Raw genomic sequence first — 21,528 nt, forward strand, 5'->3', positions numbered from 1 at the left:
TGAGAGAAGAGAGATAGCCTGATTGAAATAAGGTCAGTGGTCAGTCCAGAGTGTATAAAAACACAATGCTGGACAGTGCCCCTATTTCAGAGTATCCTTTGTCTCCCAGCTGAGGTTCTGCACTCTCAGCCACCCTCCTTGTTTGCTCTTCAAGTACTGTTCTCTAATTGTCTTCAGTGGGAGAGAGGAGGAGTAGATATTCAGATGTCCATCAATAGTTATTGGAAATGGTCCTGAATTGTAAGCCCAAATCAAATTCATGGGTATGTCTGAAATAACCATAATGAAACTAGACTTTTTATCAGAGTGCCCTATATGGTAGCTGCATTATACCCAAAACCTGTCTGAAACAGCACACTTGCATACCTAGGCAAAGGTGATGTCAAGAGCAACAATAATTTTAGGGACTGGGCACAGCAATATCCATGGAGCCACTGGCAACCTTTGATCTCTCATACCTGTTCTTTATAAAGTGTAATTAGTTGATTAACTGTCTCCCTCACTTACCTGGATCACAAGAGATCTGGGTAGGATCTGGAATGTTTTATATGAATAACTGAAAAGGGTAGTGGAGTTTAAGGTGCTGTAAATGTAGCTGAGGCTTAAATCTGGCTTGACCCTATTTCCTTATCCCTACATGACATGAGAAAGAGATACAGACGTCTATGTTTGAGTCGATAGATTGGATATTTGAGATTTATTTGTTAAAGATTTTAGATGAGACAGCTATTCTGAGCCAGCTCTTTTCTCCCTGGGATGGCAGTGTCCATCCAGTCCCTTGAGATTATTTCTCTGCTGCAAAAATGCACCAAATTCTGTCTTCCACCGAGTCCTGGGATGCTGACACATATCATCAGCTAAGCTGTGGGGTTGCAGTCATGTTGGCGTATGAAATATCTCTCTCATGTGATGATTCCTCAAAGAAGAGATAACTGCAGTCACTCACAGCTAAGAGAAAACTTTGCTGATCAGACCGATTTAGTGGTGGAAACAACCTGTTGTCTTTCATACGCTCCGATAATTAGAATAAGCTGGCTGGGCAAGCAGCCAAGATGGAGTTTACATAGAGGATGGATTCCCCCTGAGTTTACCCTTTTAAAACATCATTTTGTTGGAAGATTAGACTTGTCATAGTGTCTCAGTCTTTGGAAGCCTGTCTGGGAGAGAAAGGAGAAATTTAACAGTGGGAGAAAGGAGTTGGAGTCCTCCTTAAGAAGGTATCAGATAGGTGTAGGTAAATTCTGGGTCTGGAGGAACCTTTCTGAGTGTAACCTTAGCTGGTGCTGCTCTCATTCCAAGACATGTGACGGGCTTTTGTCAAGGCTGGTTTCAGTGAGGTCTGCCAGCTGAAATGAAAGACATGGGATCCCTTCCAGCCCTGACCAGTTTGCTTTGTGTAATGGAGAAGTTGTATCAGCCAGCATAGCCACTCTGGGGAAATAGCTGTTAGTATACATTTGAAAACCCACTGGTCATTGTGTCACTCTTATTTCCAGGCTGCTTAAATGCTGCCTATGAGCAACATCTGAGGAACCTGAGGATACAGCCAATTTCCAGCAAATTACACAGTTTAGTTGGTGCCAAAAAAATGTTGGGATGGGGGAAGGAGTGAAAAAGAGATCTTAGTTACCTATATCAAGAGCCTCTATTATATGACATGTATCTCAGACAATGATTTCCACACGTTTTCAGCTGTAACTTTACTTAACAGCATTTATAAAGGTTTTTGATATAAATGAATAAATAAGTAAAGCCTTTGAACAACAAAATTCATGTCAGGCTTATGTCTCCTAGCATGGTAAACAAACCCATTTCTGGGTTTGAAACAGATGTTTATTCACTTTCTATTCTTGTATCTCTAATGTAAAACTGTATTAGAGTTTTTCTGAAATATGTTCCTCTTTCTTGTGTTCCACTCTTCACATTATTAGAAGTACCCATATAAATGATTTATAATGTAATACTAGTTTCCAAAATGCTTTTATGCTCAGAACCATAACCTCAGAAGGTTGCACCACTGTATTGCAGTAAGTTTAATTTGCAACTACTACTCCTACAATATTGCTGGACCTCTGCCTTGCATAAACAGTTGCTGCAAACCCATAATGACTATGCGCAAATGTCCAGTTAGAAACTATGAGAAAAATGCACACACTTCCCTGAAATCTTCAATATACCGTGAGGAAGAGAGAGGAGAATATGTACTAATTATTTATTTAAATATTTCAACAGTACCTACAAAGATGAAAGGACATTTTATTATGTCTAGCACAGTGCCTATGGTGTGAGTAGTTCACTTGGTTTCACCATCTGTTATTGCAAGCTTTGATTAGATTTGAGCAAAGATTTTAAATGAAAAAGGAGATTATATATGGCTTTGCATAAAAAAGGTGTGAAATTAATGGTTTCAAGTACTTCAGCTATAAGACCCCCAGAAAATTTGTAGTGTCCTGCAGGTTTGTTGTAAATGGTGAGACATGATCTAAGTTTTACTCAGCACTAGAAGAAAATACAAGGGCATTTTAGGCTATCTGAGCAAACAGGTGGCTTAACAATGACTGAACACTTTTCTGAAAATTGCAGAGGCATACTGCTACATTTCAGTCAGATAGGCAGCCCTTGTTACACAGAACATGAAGCATTACACTTTTGAACATGTCCATTACAATACTTTAAGATTTTGAATCACATATCCTATTGCTTCTAATTGTTATGGGAGAGATGCAAGGTCCTACTCCAGTAATCAGCTACTTTATCACCTCTAAACACTCATACAACTTGGAAGGCCCTTTTAGATGCCCCTTTGTGACTGGTAGTTCAGCAATTCATTCCAGATATTTTACTGGACAGGATGTGGCCCTCACTCATTCTTTATGCAGCCTGTATTCACAGTATCACAGTATCACAGTATGTTTGGGATTGGAAGGGACCTCAAAAGATCATCTAGTCCAATCCCCCTGCTGGAGCAGGAACGCCTAGGTGAGGTCGCACAGGAACATGTCCAGGCGGGTTTTGAATGTCTCCAGAGAAGGAGACTCCACAACTTCCCTGGGCAGCCTGTTCCAGTGCTCTGTCACCCTCACTGAGAAGAAGTTTCTTCTCAAATTTAAGTGGAACCTCTTGTGTTCCAGCTTGATCCCATTACCCCTTGTCCTATCATTGTTTGCCACCGAGAAGAGCCTGGCTCCATCCCCATGGCACTCACCCTTTATATATTTATAAACATTAATAAGGTCCGCCCTTAGTCTCCTCTTCTCCAAACTAAAGAGACCCAGCTCCTTCAGCCTTTCTTCATAAGGGAGGTGCTCCACTCCCTTAATCATCTTCGTTGCCCTACGCTGGACCCTCTCCAGCAGTTCCCTGTCCTTCTTGAACTGAGGGGCCCAGAACTGGACACAATATTCCAGATGTGGTCTCACCAGGGTGGAGTAGAGGGGAAGGAGGACCTCTCTCGATCTACTAACCACCCCCCTTCTAATACACCCCAGGATGCCATTGGCCTTCTTGGCCACAAGGGCACAGTGCTGGCTCATGGTCATCCTGTTGTCCACCAGGACCCCCAGGTCCCTTTCCCCTACACTGCTTTCTAATATGTAATCTCCCAACCTATACTGGAACCTGGGGTTGTTTCTGCCCAGATGCAGGACTCTACACTTGCCCTTGTTAAATTTCATTAGGTTATTCCCCGCCCAACTCTCCAGCCTGTCCAGGTCCCGCTGGATGGCAGCACAGCCCTCCGGCGTGTCAGCCACTCCTCCCAGCTTGGTGTCATCAGCAAACTTGCTGATAGTACACTCAATTCCCTCGTCCAAGTCGTTAATGAATATATTGAATAATATTGGCCCCAGCACTGACCCCTGGGGCACTCCACTAGATACTGGCCTCCAACTAGACTCTGCACCATTGACTACCACTCTCTGGCTTCTCTCCCTAAGCCAGTTTGCAACCCACCTCACTACTCTATTGTCTAGACCACACCTCCTCAACTTAGCTGTGAGGATGCTGTGGGAGACTGTGTCAAAGGCTTTACTGAAGTCAAGGTAGACCACATCCACCGCTCTGCCATCATCCATCCACCTTGTTACATTCTCATAAAAGGCTATGAGGTTGGTCAAGCATGACCTACCCTTGGTAAAGCCATGCTGACTGCCCCTAATAACCCTCTTATCCTTGATATGCCTTGAGATGGCACCAAGGACAAGCTGTTCCATTACTTTCCCAGGGACAGAGGTGAGGCTGACCGGTCTATAATTACCCGGGTCCTCCTTCTTGCCCTTTTTGAAGACTGCAGTGACATTTGCTTTCCTCCAATCCTCGGGCACCTCTCCCGTTTCCCAAGACTTGGCAAAGATGATGGAGAGCGGTCCAGCAATGACTTCAGCCAGCTCCCTCAGCACCCGCGGATGCATCCCATCTGGACCCATGGATTTATGAATGTCCAGACTATTTAATTGCTCCCTAACCCAGTCCTCATCGACTAAAGCAAACTCCTCCATTGACCTGGCTTCATCCAGGGTCTCAGGGGTACAGGGCTCCCCAGGACAGCCTCCGGCAGAGTAGACAGAGACAAAGAAGGCATTCAGTAATTCTGCCTTCTCTGTATCTTCTGCCACCAGGGCACCCACCCCATTCATCAGTGGGCCTACATTGCCTCTGGTATTAGTTTTATCTGCTATGTATTTGAAAAAGTTCTTTTTGCTGTCCTTGACCCCTCTCGCCAGCTGTAATTCTAAGGAGGCCTTGGCTATCCTAGCTGCCTTCCTACATCCTATTGTGAACTCTGATAATTCATAAATCCCTTATCTTGTGAAAGAAAAGAAAATGTACTCTGAGTTTAATTCAATTGTGTCTCAAAAGGAAAAAATATTCACTAAACACTTTACTTCACTGCAGTATAGGAATTACTCATCTGGTTAGACCTTAATTTCTGCATTTGTTTGCCTAGCTAGCAAAATAACTGTAGATGTACTTTGGAGTGGTGGCTTCAGTCTGAGGTCTTTCTCACAGAACTATCTTTTCTAGTATGTCTATAACAAGTTGAGTTGATCACTTCTCATCTCCCTCCTATCTTCTCACAGCCTGAGCACTGATGGCATGAGTGCTGCCTCCTTTTTGACGCAGCCTTCTTGTTACTCTGCAACCCTTATGTGTTATCTCAACAAATTATTTCTGAATCTTGTAACAAATGTATCAGATTTCATCCCTCAAGTTTATTTTTCCCCCCAAATCTCAGCTGAAAATGTACTGCCATTCTGCCCTGATTTAGATCCAATTCCTCTGCTATGTATGATTATCCCATGATATGGTTGAAGATGCAGTTCTCATGGGAAAAATTCAAAGAAAGTGAAAACATAAAAGTTCTCTCTGTGTAAGCACTATACAAATAGGGAAATATATATTATACACACAGAATGGGAGATAATCTTTCCTCTACTTTCACGTATTCAGATTTAGACTAAATACAGAGGCTGCCTCATTCTCTGTGCTGGACTCTTATCGCAACTGGAACGCTACCACAGGTATGTGTTATTGTGATAAAAAGGTATTGTATTACTACACAATTAGGGTTTCATTATGTTGAAAGGGAAAGTACCACCAGAAGGGAAATATGGCAAAATTATTTTGCCAGCCTTGAGTGCAGAGTTATTTGTTATTTTAATTGATTGATTATCTGAATTATTCCAGTTTTACATTAGTGTTATGGAAAATAAATTACTTTGGGGGCTGTATGCTGCACATGAATTCCTAGGTAAAAGGACATTGCTATAAAGGGCTTTTCTTTTGGAAAGATCCTCCTTGAATGGTAGAAATTCTCTGCTTATAGAAGTCCACATTATGTGCTCTTTCTTCTTTGCAATAAACCTTTGTTGTTTGATCTGTTTCTTGCAGCCTCAGCATTTCAAGGAAATGCCCTTTTTACTTTCCCTTGGACTGGCATCTCTTGGAAATGCTTTTTTCTCTCAGAATTCAGTAAGTTTTAAATGGTTTTGGAACTGCCATATAAGACAAGGTGATTAAAATTCTGTTTGTGTGGAGGTGCTGGTAAAACATCCGACTCTGGGAATTCACAGTGATGAGATCCACCTCCCTCTCTCTGTTCTTCTTTTTCATCCTCCTTCTTTTTCATCCTCCTTTCCCTCTTGCTTAGAACCCCCACTTTCCTCTCTGTCTTCCTACATGTGATTTTATTTTGAAGGTAAACATTCTAACAGTTGGATAAGGCATCTTCCTTAATAGAGGTGGATTTGGGTGTCAAGTTTCAAAGTACAGTGCTGGGCAATTGAACTTGGAAAGAATGTTCTACATGGAGCAGCATTTTCTTGCCCAGCACTCTGCTCTGTCTCCAGCAGCTGGAGCTTGAAGCAGTAATAGGCGCTTCTCCTTCTTCCCTTGCTGGGAGGGGTGATAGGGCAGGAGGTCAGGGTTACTGTTTCTTTACTACTCCTGGTCATGTTCCTGGGGCTTGCATCCAAAACCTGGTTTTCATGGTGTATGTCCACAAACAAGTCCTTCCTGTTGCGCCTCATCTCCAATAAGACCTTGTGATTCTCCTTGCCACATTCACAGCCATTTGAAATGACTCGTCTGTTCTTTCCACTGCCAGCACCTCTTTTCCTCGTTGTCACCCATTAGGTACTTACTTACACTCATTTCCAGCTCAAAAGGTTTTCTGGTTCAGTTTTCTGTTCATTACCTTCACTCAAGTTCTGAACATTGCTTTCTTCTGCCCATTTATCTACTGCTGGTTCCCAGACTGCACCCTAGTAGCCCGGCACTTTCTGACTGCATGAGCTCCGTAGATCACTGCTTGCTCTCCTTTTCCCTACACAGGCTGGTGCTCGTTTTCTTTCAGATATTTAATGCCACTCTGGCTGTGTGCTGCAGCTCTGAAGTGGAAGTAAGTGTAATTGATGTAGGAAGAGATTTTCAAAGGCACAAATGGTAGCCAGATATCCGACTCTTGAAGGATCTAAATGGCAGCTGGGTGCGTGATTGGTGTTTATGTCTTTGAACATGTCCCCCACACTTTTTAGATTGTAAAACACTTTCAAGAATCACTGAGAATCAGATGCAAAATCAGAGCTGCTTCTAACTTCCCAGGATGAACTTTCTCTAGGGCTATCCAATAAATGCTCTACTCTGTTTTTGTTACCTTTCTTCTTTGGGGACAAATCAGAAGCCAGATGAGTTGGTGGACACATACCCATATAAGAAAAAAGTCAAACTAAATTAAGATTTTTGGATTTGAGGCAAAGAGTTGTTCATCTGTGTGGAAGCTGGTACATTATTTGTCTCCTTTTTCATTACCAGTTAGTATGCTTTCTATAATTCACCATTGTTTCAGGATAGAAAACACAGTATCCATTTATAATTGCAGTTATATATCCATACTAACAAATGTCCTGCTCTAACTAATGATGCTAGAAGCATTAGTGAAATTCTTCTATATATGGAAGACATTCTTGAAAATATCAGATCTCAGACTTCAGCCTATTTGTATTTGAGTTGTTTTATTTTCTTTTAATTTAATTTAACTTCATTTCCTGTATCCTCTTCCAGCAGATAACAAAGCCTTCTTGTGTCCCATCGTATTCTGTCATAGCACTAGATCTGTTAGAGGAAGGTTACTTTGCAGAGAGACCAAGCAGCCAGAGAATCAAGAAGTCCAAAATGAGAAGATAATGCCCTCATTTGAATCCAGAGCTATTCAGTTCTGCAATAAAATAGAAGGACAAAAAAAGGATTTCTCTTTTGCAAGTGAATTCCCAGAAATTCTACCAGCACTATACAATTCAAAGTTTGGGCTCAGTCCAAACTCTGGATAAGAAATCTCTGTCACAGAGGTATAGAAATAAGAGAGTAGTGGTGTATTGGCATACAGATTCAGAGAGAAAAACCCACTCCAGGTTATCTATGATGACATGAACCATCATTTATCACATTCCTTAGGATCCACTGCTTCTCTGCAGCCTTGATAGGGAGGCTGCTTCCCCCTCACATACACAGTTCCCTAGCATGGGCACAGCAGATGAGACTTTTCCTTAGATGAAATTTAATTTCATTTGTTTCCTTAAATGAAATTTCCTTAATATTAATAATTTTCCAACTTGGCCTCTGAGTGAGGGGTTTCAAACATAACAGGTGTGAGAACTACCAGAATGACCTGGAACCAAACTGGTGACCTCAAGGAACATGTTGCAGCAATTTCAGTCAAAGCTTAGTAGCTATTACTAAAACCATTTTTCTTCCCTAAAGGCTGAACAGGAAGGAGGGAAAAGATTCAGTAATAGATTCTCACTGGTGGGCTGCAAATCCCAGGAAATGGAGGCTTCCATTCTAGGGACTCTTCATTCAACGCTCTTTTCACCTTACTGCTACGAACAGTTTAAAATCCTATTTTAGCTACAAATTCCTCTGCATGTTTGAAAAAATTAAAATGTTTCTGAATAACCACATTACAATTAAGCCAACACTGTTCAGCTATAATCAGCAAGATTCTCATTTACAATGAGATTCTTTTAAGAACTCTTTGTTTGGGCAGAGTGTTGCAAAGTGCAATTACACTTCATTAATACTCACCTTAAAGCCCCTTACAGCACCAGAGCAGCAGAAAGTCATTACTGTGAAAATAAGAACCTAGTCCAAGTACTCAATAGTCTCAATTCCTATTTCCATTATGGCCAATTTCTCCCACTTCGTCAATAGAAAAAGACAGCAAATTCTCTTTACCCACTTTTTGATGCTTCCTTTTAGGAGCAAAGCAGTATCAAAGCTGTTAGTGTAAAAGAAAATCAGACCCAGCATCCTTATATTTAGTTTCACATTTCCAAATTAATCAAGGGAAGATGGTAATAAAGTCCGTTTTCAATTAAATCTGTTCTGGTAGATTGATTGTGTGCCTGTACATGGGTGCATGAACAGAGCCTGAAGTTCCAGGAGCTCCACGGTCTGTCTCCCAGGGGCTCCTCATTGCCATGGCCAAGGCAGACTGAGGACAAGGGTCATTAAAATGGACCTGACTGAAGAAGTCACCAAAAGTGAGTTCCTTTGAGTAGCCACACTCTGTTCAAACTGCTGATTTTCACAGCGAGCCTCATTCTTCCTAGACACCTGGTGTAGAGAAAAAAAAAGTTTAACAGCCATAAGAAACTAGAAAGTGTTATTTTCTGACTGAATGTAGAAAGTTGTCATTGAGAAATATTATATGTTCCCATGTGCAGGACAAGCTCTACCTAAATGATTCCTGACAGATGTTTATCCAGCCTATTCTTCTAGGACCAATGAATGCTATACAACCTCCCCAGACAAACTATTTATTTCAACAGTTCATTATTTTACTTTCAAAATGTTTAATTTGTCTCTCCCTTGTTGAAGCCTGAGATCTTTACTTGTCTTCTATGATCGAAAAAGGATTATTGGTTTCCTCTCTGCACCACACTTTTAGCATGTCTCCCCTCAGTCTACTCATCTCTGGTTTGACGGGGCTCAGCTCATTCAGTGTTTCCCATAGGCCAGGATCACTAAGCCTCTGGTCATACTTACTCCACCCCTGTGAACTCTCTCCATTCCATTGCTTTTCTCAAGTAAGGTATCAAAAATGGGCAGTGACCTTACTCATGCTTAAGAGAGAAAGGACAGTCCCACTGTTTTATTTTATTTTGCCATTAAAGTGCATTTCATTGAGGTCATATATGAGGAGGGTGTTCGAATCTCATCACCATGTTGAATTCAAGTAAAGCCTGATCCATACCAAATTAACCTGTTTCTGTGTTTATACATCTGTGTAGGTCTTTCCTTGCTAGATCAATTCACAGCTGATTAAAGAAAAAGAAAGTGGGAGATGAGAAAGAGCAAAGGTGTTTATAAATATTGTTTCTGTCTGGTTTATGTTTGATAAATTCCTTGTTAAATAATCAAACCTTATCATCTTGATCCTCTGATAATTATTTATCAGTGTGGTTTGTTGACATTAGTTATTTGAACATTGATGTTTGAAATCCTGGCTGAGGTTACTGCTTGATGACCCAGACTTACCAGAATTTGAGACCATAAGCTGTGCTCCCAAATGCACTCCCAAGTTAGCTGAGACAAAAGGGCCTTACTTGATTCACATCTACACATTTTATATATGCTGCTTCTCTCTGAGTCAGTACTGAAAAGAGGCAAGGCCTCTGAAGACTGTATTAAGGGATGTGGTGGAACTGGAAGACAACTGATTACTTACTATGCCTGAAGACCTTTGCGTTTTTTATAAGAACTAAGGCAGAAATCCAAGAACCTGGAGAATCACATACAGGGAGTTAAATTTAGGTCACCAAAGCATTCACTTCATTGGGACTTGTCCTGCGATATTCTAACATGTTGCTGAGGATTGTTAAAACAGTTGTCATGTTCCTCTCATAAGATAGTTTAATTTCAATGGTGGATAAAACCTACCCATTTTTATGAATCTTTCATTCATTTCATCAGGAAGCACTTTTAGTGTCAACAGCTCAACTCCACTGCAAACGTTGGCATTGTGATCAATACTAAGGACAAAAAAATTGAACCTTTTGGCTTATTTTTGAAAATGTGGAAGAGGCAAAGGCAAGTAACCTGCCAACCTTGAATTAGTAAAAGGTCTATGCCCTTTGTCTTTGGGAAACTTTAACCCAAAATTACACTAGATCTGAAACAAAGAGATGAACTTGGATCTCTTGTTTTCTAGCTACATGTACCTTCACCAAACCTCTCCTTGTTTTGAGCACAGGTTCCATTCTAGATTTGAGAATGTCAAAACTAATGATTTTATGATGACATTGTCTATTTTTTTTTTTGTATTCCTTTCAAAATCCCTTTAGAGTCCATGGGAAAAAGCAAGAGGTCTGTTTGTTTCATTTAGAACAAGATGAATTGTGTTGTAGAATTGCGTGCTTCTCTCATTTAGCCATAATGGTACCCTGCAGTCAGCAACAAAGATGTAAATATCTTGATGAATCCAATTCTGGATGTTTTTTCAGTCCTAGATACAAGAATAATGTAAACCCATTGCTGAAAGCTAGCCAGAACTGCAGACCTGAGCCCTTCCCTACCAAGTGGATTTCAACAATGTTCTCATCTGGAGACTGGACTGGTCTTTGTGAAATATATTGATTATCTGTACATTGTGACACTTCTAGAAAGGTTTATGTCTGCAATGAGAATGTTGTATTTTCTTGCACAGAAAATCTGTCTTATAAAGACAGACCTCAATAAAAAATGTAAATGAAGCTTATACCTCACTAAAACATATGTGCCCTCTTCACCCCACCCACCTTTAAGGCTGTAAGTTAATCCACTTTGTGTCAACCTCCGACTTTTTCCTAAGGAAGATAACTTTGTTTGTACTAACAAATATACTAAGTCAATCTTCCTGATTTTCGCAGGCCTTAGGTCAACAGCAAGTTGGGCATAGTGTACCAATGAATATATACTTTTGCTACAATCTCTCCTTGGACAGAATTGCTAAGACTGCTTTTGAATCTCTGTCTTGCCTTATCATTTCCCTTCATAACAAGTAGTAGCCTCCATAAATGACCAGACCTACTATGATTACAGTGAAACTGTTTCTCACTGCCTTTTGCCAAGATCTTACCAGGAGAGCAAAGAAAAAAAATCAGAGCAAGAAAGGGAACTGGATGTCTGCAAAGCTCTAGTGTCTCATGCTGCCAATCCCTTTAACCTTCACAAGCTGGAATTACTTAAAAGATTAAAAACAGGCTAGTGAGTGCCCTTCTGTTCCTCTGTATACTAATCATTTTATTGCCATGACAGCTATGCTTCCCATAGGCACCGTGAGTGTGACTGCTGCTCTTCATGAAATACGCCAGTTTGTTAAACTACCAAGCTCACTAGATATCACTGAGATTCCAAATGTAAATCAGTGGGAATATTCGAAGTAGCAAATTCATTGGGTTTATGGACATAATTGATTATAAATCACATTTGTTCCTGAAAAGGCTTGATTATTATGGCCCAGCAGAGCTGTTGAAATTCTAATTTTTGTGAGAAAACTATTGTCCTCTATAATTGCACTCTGCCCTTCTCATTAATCTCACTGCAGAGCTTTCTGGTGAAGATGGTCCTCCATGGACCTCAGAGCAGAAGGGTTTTGGGTATGTGGCATCTCATCATGTTCCTCCTCTTTGGCTTTCCACTGGATCAAATGAGCAGTGCTTTGCTGTACTGCATCTCTTCTTGTTTTATAGCTGCCCAGCTGCATGCAGTCACAGAGATCACAGTCTGGGCTTAGAATGCCTTCAGTGTTATGCAGGCAAACCAGTAATGGGTTGTCCCTGCTTTGAAGAGTTTATGCCAGCATTATTTCTAAATAAGGCCATGCCTCTACTGTCTGGAGGGGAAAGTCCATGCCTCTACTGTCTGGAGGGGAATAAAGCTTTTGATCAGTAGCCAACTATGATAGTCAGTAATTTACATCACTAATGCAAACTGGCTATAAGAATCTGTCCTCTTGTGCTGTGTTTCAATCTGCCACTGATAAAATACTGTGATTTTTTTTTTTTCCTGCCCTGAGGTCCACTTTTGTACTTAAGTCAGAAGCTTAATTTTATTTTCACGCCCCAGGTGCTTCGCACCTTGCAGACAATTCACATTCTGTCTGTAATTTGACTACTATTATTAAAAAATACCCAGTAGCTAGTAAAGCAATTTATATCAGTCACATTAACTCTTCAGCTCTGGAGATCAGAGACTAAGAGAAAGTAAATAAAAGATGATAGTATGTCTGCCTCTCTACCTATTCTTCCTTCCTACCTTTCCTGTCTCCTTTACTTTTGTTTTCCCACGTGGAAGGAACAGGTATGTTTTCTCATCACAGTTCCTGATGTATTTATTTGGAAATAAAATCTACAGAACTCAGCAAAAACAAACTAATACAGAACAAGAGCAGATTTATTGAAAGATGAGTTGGTGGTTCTGTGGATATGCTTTCTTCTGGCACTCACTAGATAGTTAATCTTTGCCATAAACATTCAGACTTTACCTCTAGCACAATTCAAGTGAAGTTCCAGTCCCTGAGAGATGAGGACATCTAGGAGGCTTGGTAGATTACAGAAAAGCTACTGGTCATGTTGTCAAAGACAATGAAGTGATTTTTGATATAAAGACTCTTTTTCCACACAGCTAAGTTTATTTTATTTAAGTTATTTTAAAAATGTTCCCCCAGCTCACTACAGGCACAGCATCAATTGTGGTATCCCCAAGTGCTCCTAAATCTCAGTGTTCCTGAATAATGAATTTTTTGTAGTTAAATAGAATTTAAGACCACATATTCTGGTGATCTAAAATCAGTTTGTTACAACACATCAGGAATTTTCATTAATGAGTTTTCTTCTTCTGATGGAAAATAGTGAGTTTCTCAAAAATACTTTATATTGGTAAAACTGGTTTTGTCTTCTGAAAATTTTGAATATTCCTTTTTAGAGCTGAAAATTTTAGAGGAAAATATTTCAAACAAAAACCTTAAGGTCTTTGTGAAAGTCTAGCATTTCAACTCTTCAGTGTCTACTCTGGAAAAAAAAATCCTAAGTGTAGGAATTTGATATGTTTTATGAATTCTATTTTTAAAACAGCTATCATTCTTGTCTTTCTTGTAGATGTGGTTTTAACTCTGTGTTTCTAAACCACATAACACAATCAACATTTAAGCAACACTCCCACTGATTTCACACTTTGAGGATATCAATGTGTTAAAAAATCTTCCTCTAGTTACTTCCTTTGTCATTTACTGAACCTGACTGACTTCAGCAATAGAAATAGTCCCACTAACACTACAAGGTGAAACACTGGCTAACCTATGGTTAAGATCAAATATATAGCATTATAAGTTCACTGTACTTTTGTCCACACTTGTTTCTTAAGCTTACAGAACGGTATCTAGAGCAGAAGGGTGATGCATCAGGATTAGAAAAATTTTCTTTATTCTACTGGCATTAACCTATTGCTGCATAAAGAAAACAGTTGGTTTCTTTTTTTATCCAAAATGCTACTACAAGGTATATGGCAAAATGCTGTGATCCTTCAAGATACCAGAACTCTCTTAGAGTATTAACCAGGGCTACATTTAAACAAGCTTCTGTTAAGAGAACACTAACATGGAACAGCAGTTTTATAAGCTATGCTGCCCCAGCCAATTACATATAGTAAATTTGGCACACATAGTGACATAGATTGGTGAGTGGGAGTTTATGTTTCCATTAAAGGTTTAAAAGGGTTCACTAGTCCAAGCTGGTCTTTCTTTGAAAATGTATGAATTATAGAACAAACTCAGAAGAAAAATCAGTTATTAGTAACTGTCTTGAAAAATTAAAACAAAACTGTGAAATGATAGCTGTACTGCTAGCTGTAAAGAAACCCTTCAGACACAACTTGCTTGATGATACAGATAGGATAATTTTCTTTTAAGTTTATTGATAATTTACATTTGCTCTTGAAAGTCTCAGTTCCTGAAGTCACAGGATTGCACAAACTTTACATCTGTCACAGATAAAGAGAAGATGTCCTTGAGTTTGAGGAACAGAGGAGTTGGACACTATAAACTGTAATATGTCAAGCAACAGAAAGTGAAATGAAAGACTCAAACATATTTTATTTACATCCTAATATATAGTATTTAATACATTCCAAAACAATATGCAGTATTATCTTTAAAATTCCATCAGGATTCTCACAGCTGTCATGAACCTGGAGTGGCAGTTGGTATTTCAGAGCCTTGAAGAAAGCACAGGCTAAAACAAGCATGTTTAAAACAGGCATGGCCAGCCCTTAGCAAGATGTTCTGGCTATATGTCCCTGTATACATTACTAGTATTTCACTACAAAGCAGAGGGTTCAGTTGGGTAGTGCTCTAGCTCTTCGATGCAACACCAAACTGGTTACTCAAACCATTATGTCTTCCAATATGCATGTTGAGTTTTCTTTGTGCTAAATGGTTATTTAAGGCCCTGAGCACATGGGAATTTTGAGGTTAAATTGCCATAAATATTTATGCATACAAGTAATAAAGGTAGCCTTTCAGATCTTAAATTTCATTCAGGTGGTGATTCCAAACGGATATTACATTTGAAAGCTGGCATTAGATAAAAGTGCATTTTCTCCCACCATTTACGTCGCTTGTCTCTATTGATTGTGAACTGTTTGCTGTAGGGGCCATCTTTTATTAAATAAGTGTACAGTCCCTAGCACAATGAAGCCCTGATTTATTTATTTATTTATTTATTTATTTATTTTTCTGGAGTCTCTAAACACCATTGCAATGCAAATAAATGAATTCAACACCATTCATTTCTACATTGGGGAAGGCTAAGAGACTGCAGGAATTACTGAGGGGTATTTATATTAACTAAACAGACACAGGAGTTCTTTTTGGTCTAAAATGTGTGTGTGTTGGAATAGGACAAGCATTATTCTACTTTGTGGAGGAAAGACGGGAGAAGCAGTGGCACTGGTTGGTCAACTGAATGTACCCAGAGTGAAGATGCTGAAGATATTCAGGCTCTAAGGAGATTTCAGCTTGGGCTGAGTACTTCAAGCCTAACGTTGCCTGCTGAAAACCAACTCTCTCTGGAATCCCACCTCAGCCTAAAAAGAGAAAACATGTGAATGGTCTTATATCTCAGCAATAACCTGGAATATTGTTCCGTCTGCTTGCTTGTAATAGATTGCTGACGGGTAAATTCAGAGCTGCCTTTGACTCATATAGAGTCCTCAGCTGTATGACTTGGACCATTCCTGAGATGGTACAATAGGTTTGTGATATTTATAAGCAGAATCCATATAGCTGCCCTCAAAACTTATTCTTTCTGCTCCTCAGTTATTACCTGAACTGCCTGGTATCAAACAAGCTAAATCCATCCTACTGAAAGAGCTATAGATCGCTTTTTGACAGTATATTTTGCATGCGCTCTCTGCCAGAGGTGCTGCTGGTGTTGGAATTAACTTACTATTGTGTACACATGCTAGTTTCTTTTTATGTTTTTAATGTGGCATTGAGCTATGGTGCTAGCTGATGAAAAACAAAAGAGTACATTATTGCTTAAGAAAAAAATAATGGAGGTTGATAAGTGAGAATAAGGAATGACACCTTTTTTGCAGTGATCCTTTGTAGCTTATCTGCCTTTTCCTTAAATGGCTGGCAGCAAGTGAGAAATTATTGACTGTGGGTTTATAACAAGATGTGGGCTGTGGAAAGGTGGCTTGAGGTTTCTGTATTGATTCAGATATTTCTGTTCCAAAGCCCTGACAATTGATTTGGTCCACTTGAGCAATTTGCTGCCATCTGAATTAAACAGTTCCTATAATCCCAGGGAGAGGAGGAGTAAAGTGGGAACTCATGGCAGAATACTTGCCACAGCAAGCAAGATTTGGTCAGAGCTGCCTGATCCAAGCTCTGTTATAGGCCACGACACTGACTTGACTCGTCATACCATGTAAGCCCTCTCTTCTTCTATGGCCGTCATAGAAGATGAAAATCATAAATTACTTCAATGAGGCACGATCCATCAACTCCACTAGTGAATGTAATGTCTCCAACATTTGGGGATGCATTAAGCCACAGAACTGTCAACTGAGACTGCTAATTCTGTCATGTTAGAAGGAAATCTATAGAGCCATAAAAAGTAAAGCTGGAAAAGATTGCAAAAGTTCCTCTAGTCTGCCTAGCTTTCCTGAGGGTGGGTTAATATCTACTGAAACTGTTCCTTACAGGTGTTTGTCTAGGCTACTTTAAAAATATTTGGGGATGCAGATACTGCTGTCTCCTTACACAGTTTAAGATCTTGCTTATATTTTATATTTTAGAATTTTTCATAATATTGAGACTTAACTCACCCTTCCTGCAATTTAATCCTGTTTCTTCTCATTCTGTGCACAGCTGCCAGATGTCAGTTACGTCATATGATATCATGTATGGAAATTGTACGTGAGAAAATTATATACCATTTTGCAACACCAAGTGAAGGCACATGGGTGCTCAGGAATTATTTACTGTAGACTACTGCTTTAATTATAGTCTTATGAAAATAAATATATATAAAACCCAATAATTTAGGGCCAGTACAAGGGCTGCTGAAATCAGTGGGGATGTTTTACACTGACCTTCCTTTTGCTTTGTGGACGAAAAAATGAATTAATTTTCAAAGTAAGTGACTTAATCTTTTCTCCTGCAATGAGAGTGTACTGTACCATTTCACTTGGAAATTATGTCTAGTGTTTTTTAGTTGTTTTTGGTTTTGTTTTTTTAAAGGGAACTGGCCTTCATTTTGATCAAAGGGAGAAAGAGGTCTTCCATTGACTTAAACCAAAATCAGTACTTTGCCATTATTTCCCTTGAAAGCAATAGGTCATTTATGAATTAAAATTTTATTTGCTACAAAAAATTAGCCCTGGATAAAAGTGGGCCCACTTTTCATGGTCCTTGGTTTTTATGTAAATGTAACATCACTGACCTTTCTCTTGACTTACAGTGTGCAAATGAGCAAAGACCTGTAGCACTTTTTCTGACCATATAGACTCAAAATAAAACATTTATCTGTGGCTCAAACAACATTTTTGCACTTAGCCACTTGTGGAAAGGATGTGTGCAGTCAACTGATATGTATTCTCTCACAGCTGGAGTTTCAGAATCAAATATTTGGACTAGAAACAAACCTGAACAAATCAGCAGTACCAGTATGTACTGGTATTCTATGTTCCCTCACAGCAGAGATGCAAGATATGCAAAGACATCCTGCCAGCTAAGATACCTCAACACATCTTGAACAAGCTCAGTTTCAGGTGAATGTTGTTCATACATCAGTGATTCAGCACAGCTGCCACAGACCATGGTAATTTCAGTTCCAGTCTCTCCATGCACAGGAAATGTGTGCAGGGTATTGATTCCCAAATGTCCATGCCAAGGCAAGATGTGGACAGCTTCTTCTGTGCTGTGTTTCACATTTTTTTCCAGTAAACCTTGACAAAAGTCTATGCCTCAGTCTTCTGTCACAGTAAGCGGTTGATCCTACCCTCTGACCTGTCTCTCAGTCAAAATGACATGTCCATGTTGCTATGTGAGTGTATTAGATGTATGACTGTGTCACAACCCCCAAACCAAACCTCCTGTGACATTGAAGAGGGAGAGTGAATATTTAGAAACTCAGTATTCAAAATTATTTTTCAGTGACTGCAAGTTAAACATCCTTGATAACATCCTGGCATTCACATGGGAGAATATCTGATCCCTTGGGGAGAAGTGACAAGTCTTTCATGGTCTCTCTTCCTCCTTCTCCAGCACATGCACAAAGAAAGTGAGCTTTTTACCTCAAATTATCAGAATCTCTAAATGAAATTGCCAGTGGCAGAATCAATTATCTACTTGAAGAAACCCAACTAGAAAAATATGAGGTAGACAGATCAGACTATGTCAACAAAAAGACTTTCAGTCAGATGCCTCAGAGTAATGAACACAAAACTATGTAGAGGTTGCTCCCTGAATTTATCTTTCAAAAAGTACATGCTTAACGGCCATGTTTTGGGACTGTAGTGACCCTTGATGGTTCCAGTTGTGTAAGGAAAGGTCTTTTTTAAAAAGATGACTTCATCTGCCAGGCCTGGAAAGTGACCTTTATCAGTTTGGAGGGACTGCTCAACTGAATCCCTTGTCTCTAGGCTGAGGTCTCTTTCCTAAACATTTGCAATGATCTGCCAAAAGGGATGAACAGATGACAAGTGAAATGTACAGATCAGCATCTTGCATAGGGCCTGTGGAGAGGAATTTATGCATCCATACAAGGGAATAAATAGGATGACACAGATAAAGATTCACAGGTGGCAGCTGCCAGTCTGGCACTTTTCCACCATCACTAGTTTACCCTTACTCTAAACTCTACAGCAGTATCTAGTTAAGCAGTGCATGATGTCTGGAGGGTGCCAAGGAGTTCTCAGCTGGAAGGACCTGCAAATTGCAATAGTTTTCCTTGGTCAAGTTAAAGGTTGGACTCCTTTGAAATCCATCCCCAATATCCTACCCTTGGCATGTGCTCCCTTTGCAACGTGTAGGTTAAAGGTCTTGGGAATTGCAAAGGTTGCTGTCAGATTCTTTTGTAATAGGTGCTATTGCTGGTGCTGAGCATACATGTCTGTATGTTAGCAAAATTTCTGCTTCCTCCGTGTGCGTGCATGCCGAGCGCAGCCACCGCTGTTTCTGTGCTGCTTCCCCTTAGGTGCCATGTTGCCTTCTTGTACCTCAGAATGTTAACAACTGTTGTTCAGGAACTTCTTAGCAGTAGAACTGCCAAAGCCTCAGATTAGTTTCCAATATACTGATTCAGCAAGAAATGAAAACAAAGGAAGGAGTGGAATATTTGTTTAGGATCAGTGAGCAACCATGGGCTTGTTCTAGCTTGTCCAGATTCCCAGAAGGATTTATCACTAACTTCTGTTAAAATAAATTTGAATTAGGTACTTTTTCAAATTTGAGGCTTTTTCACAGTGAGCATTTCACAGCAGTGGTCAGGGTTTTCAGACACCCTAAACTTTGGCAGAGTTGCTGCAGGAAGATGAAGACTATATCTATAGTTATTGTTGAGGGTGTTGCAGCAAAGTTATTAATGAAGACGTTTCTGTCACTAATAGAACGACAAGGTTCTCCCTTGATTTCTTCCATGTCTTATTTGACTTCATATCAGTCCAAGAAAGTCAAAACACAAAGATCCATGATAGATATTTTCTAGAGACATGAATAGAGAGGGAGAAATAGAAGAGTGGAGGTAATGAAAGTATTAGACAAGTAAAATAATCCCATTTGTCAGAAGGCAAAGCATCTGAAAGCATGTAACCATCAAATGTTCCTGTTGAGATGCCACACTTCCAGTGACATTGATTTTCCAGGAGGCAAATTATGTTAAATGCTTTGAATTTTTTCATTTAGCCCCTGAACTTTAAAAAGTCCTATTGCTGTTTTGGGGAAATGTCTAGGGCTGAATTTCCAGAGCTACTGTGTTGTTCTGATGCATATTGAAGGACTAAATAAAAGAAAAGTTGGGGAAAAAGCCATGTGTGAACAGGAAAGTGTTGATAAGGCCTGGGTCATATTTCCATTGCTCTTAGGTGATATTAGGAATATATATAAGATGGAAAAAGTATCTGTCACACATTAAATTCAAGATTATTAACTACCCTAAACTCTGGAGATTGAAGGATCCTTGTCTTCTTGCTATTCTGAAGTCCTCAGAGGAATGAGACTTACATTTTCTCCTCAGTTCTGATGAACTCAGAATGCTAACTCTAACACAAGTGCTGGATCTGAAAGATGGAGAATATCTGCTCTTCTCTTCCTCCAGAGATAAAGTATTCACAAGATAAGAGGAGACAGCAGAATACGTTCATCTTGTCAAACGACACTTTAACTGGAGTACAGCTTCTTAACTGCTGTGTTTGTACAAATTTAGCATATAGAGTGATACTGGCAAGCACCCCCAGAAATTTTCTAAGATTTAACACGTACAGCATATACTTCTCTTCCCAACATGTTCTTGTGCAATTTCTCTGCAGTAAGAACTAGAGCAAATCTATTTCAACAGCAGTGCTTGGGTCTTTAATTTAATCTGCTGATGGCTAGAGGTGGCAGAAGTCATGGTCAGCCTGCATTTGTTCCATGCAAAGCAATGTGACCACCACCCTGCAAAAGATCACTGCATCATTGTCAAAGAGAGATTTGAACAAAGGAGGGAGGGAATTGACCTATGGCATGGAGCTTTGGTTACTCACACAAGTCAAATTACTGAAATTGCTATGAGCATATTTGCAGATTTGTTCTTCTTTATACTGCTTATAATCTAAATCATTTAGACCCTGCATCCCTAAACTCATCATGATCACCTTGCAGTATTTTCTGTCTCCCGGTTTACTAGCCTAGACAACAACACATGCAAATTAAATATAATGGCACAATATTTTAAACCAAACTTCAGACAGAAGTCAGTGACTACATGCAACCTATTCCCACTGCATAAGCCTTTATTCCCTCATGCAATTCTATAAATATTGGCCTATTTATTTCTCATTTAGCCCAATGTCACTGCAAGTGAATCAATCCCTTAATATTGTTCCTTACTTATGCTGACCACTATGCTTATCAGTTCAATTTTCACAGAAAGATGGGATCTTTCTTACTGCTGGAGCTGTAACATGAGGAAGGTGGAGTCAGGAGGACATGTTATTAGAAAGACTTGGCATCCATATAGTCTGCTTCTTGAGATGGATCCCATGGCATTTGTAAGCCTTATGTGTCTCTCTGTAGTACACTGTATGGTAGATTGACACACCCTGTTAAGATACATAGTTCGCATAGTCCATTGCCACAAGCTGCTTTATGCAATCCTTTGGAAAAAAAAAAAAGACAAACACAGACAGTCAATTGGATGAAATCAGAGCAGTTATTTATTATCAAATGTAGAATGTGCACAGCCCAGCAAACTTACACAGTAGCAGCAAATGATATGTCAAACAGAA

This window comes from Streptopelia decaocto (assembly GCF_964273445.1).
Source record: "Streptopelia decaocto genome assembly, chromosome: 3".
In the NCBI taxonomy this organism is placed as follows: domain Eukaryota; kingdom Metazoa; phylum Chordata; class Aves; order Columbiformes; family Columbidae; genus Streptopelia; species Streptopelia decaocto.